The sequence below is a fragment of the Theobroma cacao genome, chromosome 4 (assembly GCF_053813885.1).
Source record: "Theobroma cacao isolate CCN51 chromosome 4, ASM5381388v1, whole genome shotgun sequence".
Classification (NCBI taxonomy): Eukaryota; Viridiplantae; Streptophyta; class Magnoliopsida; order Malvales; family Malvaceae; genus Theobroma; species Theobroma cacao.
Window position 1 is genome coordinate 19,035,279 of NC_142642.1, and position 6,728 is coordinate 19,042,006.

A 6,728-nucleotide genomic window follows, 5' to 3' on the forward strand; every position below is an offset into this window, starting at 1 on the left:
TTACTTTCATCATTCATTTATGCCTTAGGCCTACGTAGGCCTTAATATTTTTTGAAAGCCTACTTCTAAGGGCTCACTAAGGAAATGATGAAATTACCTCTGGCCCGTGTTATTGCGTCTACACCTAGTTACGGGCCCATAGGGGTTGAGGTCTCACATACTCCCCCACAAAAAGAAATTCAGTCCCCAAATTTAAATTCAACTATAAGGTAACGTACCTCTAGGCATCAAAGAGGTGTGGATATTTTGTCCGCATCTCCTTCTCTACTTCCCACGTTACCTCTTCACTAGTGTGGTTTGACCATAACACTTTCATTGAGGCTACATCTTTTGAACGGAGCTTTTTGACTTGCTTATCAAGGATAGCCACTGGTTGCTCCTCATAGGTTAAATCATCTTGCAACTGGATGGTTTCATATCGTATTACATGAGTTGGATCTGGGTTATATTTCCTAAGCATTGACACATGGAATACGGGGTGAATATTCAAGAGGTCTGGTGGTAGCGCCAAACGATAAGCCACTGCTCTAACCCTTTATAAGATCTCGAAGGGTCCTATATACTGGGGACTTAATTTTCCTTTCTTGCCGAACCTCATTACCCCTTTTGTTGGTGAGACCTTAAAAAATACATGATCTCCCACTTTAAACACCAAGTCTCTCCGTCTGTTATCAGCATATGATTTTTTTCTACTTTGTGCTGATAACATCCTCTGTCGAATCATGCGTATTTTTTTGGTCGCATCCTATACTAATTCTGGCCCCAAGAGTTTCTTTTCTCCCACCTCTAGCCATCCAATGGATGACCTACATCTCCGACCATATAATGCTTCAAATGGTGCCATTTTGTTACTAGTTTGGAAACTGTTGTTGTAGGCAAACTCCACCAAGGGTAGATATCGATTCCACTTGACCCCAAAGTCTATTACATAGGCCCTCAACATATCTTCCAATGTCTGTATCGTTCGTTCAGACTGTCCATCAGTCTGAGGGTGGAAAGCTGTGCTAAAATCCAACTTAGTGCCCAACGCTTCCTGCAACTTTCCCCAGAACCTACTGGTGAACTGTGCTTCTCTGTTAGATACTCTAGAAATGGGGATACCATGCAGTCGTATTATCTTGTCCACATAAACTCGAGCGTATTGGGCAACTCCGTAAGTAGTTTTAACCGGAAGAAAATGGGTTGACTTCATTAATCGGCCTACTATAATCTAAATCAAGTCGTAGCCACCACTAGTTTGAGGCAAACCCGTTACAAAGTCCATTGCAATATGCTCCCACTTCCACTCGGGCACTGATAATGGCTGTAGCAGTCCTGCGGGCCTTTGATGTTTTGCCTTCACTTGTTGACAAACCAGGCACTTAGAGACAAACTTAACTACATCTTTCTTGAGTCCTTCCCACCAATACACCTCCGTCAAATCTTGATACATCTTTGTGGATTTTGGATGTACCACCTAGGCTGCCATATGCACCTCCTCCAATATTTCTGTCCTCAACCCATCACTATCTAGCACATAAAGTCTTGTTCCATACCTTAACACTCCATCGTACCTTTAGTAAACATTTTTCCTTTCCTTCCTTGAAGGTCCTCTAAGGCCTTAGCTACGAACTCATCTTTACTTTGTGCTTCTTTAATTCGGTTCATTAAGATAGGCTTCACTCTAAAATGGGCTAGCAATGCATTTGCCTCCGAAACTTCCAAATGCACACCCATGTCTCCCAAGCTATGCATCTCCCTAATCAAGGATCTCTTATTTGTAGAGATATGTGCCAAGCTCCTTATAGATTTTTGACTCAAGGCATCCGCCAATACATTTGCCTTACCGGGATGGTAAATGTCACGACCCAAATTTTAGGCCATGACCGGCGCATGGGCCTAATGGACATAGCCCACTAAGCCCAAGCAAGCCTATCTATATGACCTGTTCATCATTCTATCAAAAGTTGCTAAAGTTGTATTTCATAATTTCAATTTAAAATAATACTGACCATTTCCATCTCATAGTGGCATTACCAATCAAATATACACATATTGTCTACAACACATATCTTAATAGTTTACATCGAGTTTGTCTATACACAACAAAAGGAATACTGGACTTTCAGCGGAAGGACTCGGGCAAAAGTTCAGTTATTGAATGCCGGGATACCTACCTAGGAAACGAATCTACAAGGACACCTCGACCTAGTTACCGGCTGCCTCCTGATATGAAAACATGAAGTTGAAAATGGTGAGTATAAACCTAGTGAGTGAACAAGGAAGGGAACAAGCAAACGATAAGCAAAGTTTAAAGAAAACATGATGCACTTATTTTCAAAAATAATGCAATTTAGTTTAGTTCTTATTAAAAACCCCTCATTAAATCGTTAATGATTTAATCACTTGATGATAAAGGATCCATGCACAATGAATCATTTGAAGAGTAAAAACTTTAATAACATTCAAGGAAGTCAAGTGAAACGACGGGTCCTCACTGCAGCAGAAAGGCATTCTCGCTGGCCGAGGGTTTCCTACTAAAACCCCTCATTTCAAACTTAATTAAATAAATTCCTTAATGTTGAGAGTTCATGATCAACTATGGTGCTAAAGAAATGGAAAATGGGGCAACAACCAAACAAGGTAGCAATCAAAACAGAATGTTTCTCGTTGCAGCGAGAAACTTTAGCAACTTTCCCGCTGCAGCGAGAACCAGGCCAGTGTAACCCCCAAAACTCGAGAGTTTTTTGCCGCAACGAGAATGATTCTCACTACAACGAGAAACAGGACACCAACAAAAAGTTTTCATTCTCTCAAGAAAAGGTCATTTTGTTGCAATGAAAAAATCAACTTGAAAATACTTTAAAATTTCCAAGGTTCAACATGCAAGATTTCACATGCATTACAACCATATACCATATTCATGAACTTTCTATAACACACATATATGTATACCATCCTGCCATACTCCACTCATGTGCACTCCCTACTCGCACATAGTTGGGTCATCATTAGCCCATGTGCACTCCCACACTGCACATAGCTGGGTCATCATCAACACATGTGCATTCCCACACGCACATAGCTGGGTCATCATTATCACACAAAAATGAACATCCAATGCATAATATACATATCAACATAATATCGGAGTACTTGGATTCATCCTTTTACACATTCCACATTTTCACAACATCAAAACATTTTATCAAGGGCTTGTTCCCTGGCACACATTTTTAAGGAAAGGTTGGATAAAATCATTCAAATGTTTCGTCCAAATACATTTAAATTTCCCAAAGAATTTTGAAATGCAAGTTCACTCACCAATCTTTATTGATGTTTTGGTGGGCTCTAACTTCGACTAAGATTCTGAATGGAGGTGTGGGGTTTCGTTGGAACCTATCACACGTAACAACATCACCATCAACTAAACTTGGCATTAATACTATTCCAAAGCTATTTTCTAAATTGAGTTCTACTAGTCATTCCTACTAGCTTCCAACTACCATTAAATGGCTATTATTTGCATTACTCTAGTCACACTAAAAATGATTAAACAATCTCAACAATAAATCAAATTATTAGACATTATCAACAACTAAAAATATCAACTCAATTTCAACACTCACTTTGCTAGATTTGTAATTGGATTCCTCCTCAAGAATTCCCAAACTATTATAGAGAGTCTTTCTTTCTCTCTCTAAAACATCTAGCTAGTGAGAAAAAGTATTGGTTTAAGACTTTGGAGGGTTTTTTAAGGTGAAAGAGTAAAAGAGCACAAAGGGCTTGTGAAAAGGTGCACAAAAGCATGAAATTTGAGACTAACTTTATAGGGTTATGGAAGCTTGAAGAGAAATCCCATGGAGGAAGAAACGTGAGAGGGAAGAAAGAAGAAGAAGAAGAAGCTGTTGAAAATGTGAGAAGAAGCTCTTGGAAGATGATATTTATAGCTCAAGCTTATCTAACTCCACTTAAATTACGAATATGCCCTTAACAAGTTTGCTTGTTCTCCACCAATCCTTGGTGCAATGCTTTTACTCTTTTAACATTGGGACAAGGTCCATAATAGTCTAGAAATACTCAGGTTCACGAAACTTAAAAATTTTGACTAGAGATGAAAAATGACCATTTTGCCTCTACTTTGGAAATCATCATTATTTTTATTTCCTTCATCATTTTACCCTTATTTTCATCATTCATTTATGCCTTAGGCCTACTTAGGCCTTAATATTGTTTAAAAGCTTACTTTTAGGGGCTCACTACGAAAATGACGAAATTACCTCTAGTTTGTGATATCGCGTCTACACCTACTTACTAACCGATAGGGGTCGAGGTCTCACAGTAAAGAATAGTACAATCATAATCTTTTAGCAACTCCATCCACTTACGTTGTCGCAAGTTAAGATCCCTCTGCTGAAATATATACTTCAGGCTTTTATGGTTCGTATATATATCGCAAGTCTCACCATACAAGTAATGTCTCCAAATCTTTAAGGCAAGCACGATTGCTGCCATCTCCAAATCATGTGCAGGGTAATTCTGCTCATGCCTTTTAAGTTGCCTTGATGCATACGTAATCACCTTCCCATGCTGCATTAATACACACCCTAAACCAACCCGCGATGCATCACAAAATACCATAAAACCCGCTGTGCCTTGCGGTAGGCTTAATACTAGAGCTGTGGTGAGACATGCCTTCAGCTTCTCAAAGCCTCACAAGCATCTGACCACTCAAATTTGTATCTTTATGTGTCAGCTTAGTCAAAAGGGCGACTATTTTGGAAAAGTCCTTCACAAAATGACGATAATAGCCAGCCAAACCTAAGAAGCTTCTAATCTCTGTAACTGATGTTGGCCTTGGACACTTTTCCACTACCTCAACTTTCTTTGGATCAACTTGTACCCCCTCCTTGGATACCACATGTCCCAAGAATGCAACGTTTTCAAGCCAGAACTCACACTTGGAGAACTTGGCATACAATCGATGTTCTCTCAGAGTTTGGAGCACTATCTTAAAATGCTACCCGTGCTCCTCTCGGCTTTTCGAGTAGATCAAGATGTCATGAATAAACACCACCACGAACTTGTCCAAATAGGCCATATGTAGCCAAATTAGAGCCTGAACTTAATGAGTCTATTTTAATTTTAATTCACATAGGGATATAGTATTTTGTTTAAAATAGATATTTTTATAAGATGAGTGGGGAGACCCTTATAAATAATTTAAGATTCTAGGTTAGCAATTCAACCCATTAAAATAAGTTACGGAAGAGAGGTAAGATTTAGATGAAGTGTGAAGCATATTGTAATCCTAGGCTTGGTTAGTTTGATATTTTCTTAAGTTATTATTATTTTGATTTTTCTTGTTGGTTTTAATATTAGTTAATTAGTTTTAGTTAATTACTTAATTTTGATTATTTGGATAAGATTAAATTGTTTTAATTTTAGTACTTAGTAAAGTTTTAGATCAATTCCCTGTGGGATCGATACCCTGCTTGCTAATATACCATCTATTAGATACGTATACTTGGGTAGTAGGATTTTAACTGACAAGTTTTTGGCTCCGTTGCCGGGGAATTAATTCTAGATTTATTACTAATACTAATACCAAGCAATTTAGTCTTACTTCAAATTTTATTTTTCTTGTTTTAATTTTAGCTTTTGTTTTCTTGCAGATATCTTTGGTCATTGTATGCAAAGAAGAGACAACTTGAATCTTGTTCTTTTTGATCCTAAGATAGAAACAACTTGAATCTTGCAGCTTTAAATCAGACAATGGCCGAGGATAACATTAATAATGGTAATAATGCCATTAATGTGGTTCCCGAAGCAAATAGAGCATTACGAGATTATGTTGTTCCTCTGTTGCAAGGTTTGCACCAAAGCATTAGAAAACTCTCCATCAATGTAAATAATTTTGAAATTAAACCAGCTTACATTCAGATGATCCAGTCTTCGATCTAGTTTGGTGGATTACCCAGTGATGATCCTAATGCTCATTTAATTAATTTCTTGGAGATTTGTGATATCTTTAAATACAATGGAGTAACTAATGATGCTATTAGGTTGAGACTGTTTCCATTCTCTCTGAGGGATAAAGCAAAGAGCTGGCTTAATTCACTGCCCAATGGTTCTATCACTACATGGGAGGATTTAGCTCAAAAGTTTCTCGCAAAGTTCTTTCCAACTGCAAATACTGCAAAGTTGAGGAACTATATCACCTCATTCACACAATTTGATGGTGAGTCATTGTATGAGGCTTGGGAGAGATTTAAAGAATTACTGCAAAGATACCCACATCATGGGATTCTTGATTGGTTGCAAGTTCAGACATTCTACAATGGGTTGGTTGGGTCAATTAAAACCACAATTGATGCTACTGCTGGAGGGGCATTGATGAGTAAGAATGTTGCAGATGCTTATAATTTGTTGGAAGAGATGGCTTCAAATAATTATCAATGGCCTTCAGAAAGGTCAGGTTCGAGAAAAGCTGTTGGAGCCTATGAAATTGATGCAAATGGCCATTTTATCTGCACAAGTGGCTGCATAGTCCAAGAAAATTGACACATTGGGAGTCTATACAGTTCAAAATTCATGTGTAGTTGGTGAGAATTGTGGAGATGGCCATTCAAGTGATCAATGTTTAAACAATTCTGCATCAGTCTAATTTGTGGGGAACTTCAACAAGTAGCAGAATAACCCATACTCTAATACATACAATCATGGTTGGAGAAACCACCCCAACTTTT

General features: G+C 38.2%; 1 non-coding gene across 1 annotated transcript; it reads right to left on the bottom strand.

Moving 5' to 3' along the window:
• Positions 1–6,180: 6,180 nt before the first annotated feature.
• LOC148763142 (small nucleolar RNA R71) lies at positions 6,181–6,287 on the bottom strand. Its single transcript, XR_016026138.1, has one exon. It is a non-coding gene; the product is annotated as a small nucleolar RNA R71 (small nucleolar RNA).
• Positions 6,288–6,728: the final 441 nt, after the last annotated feature.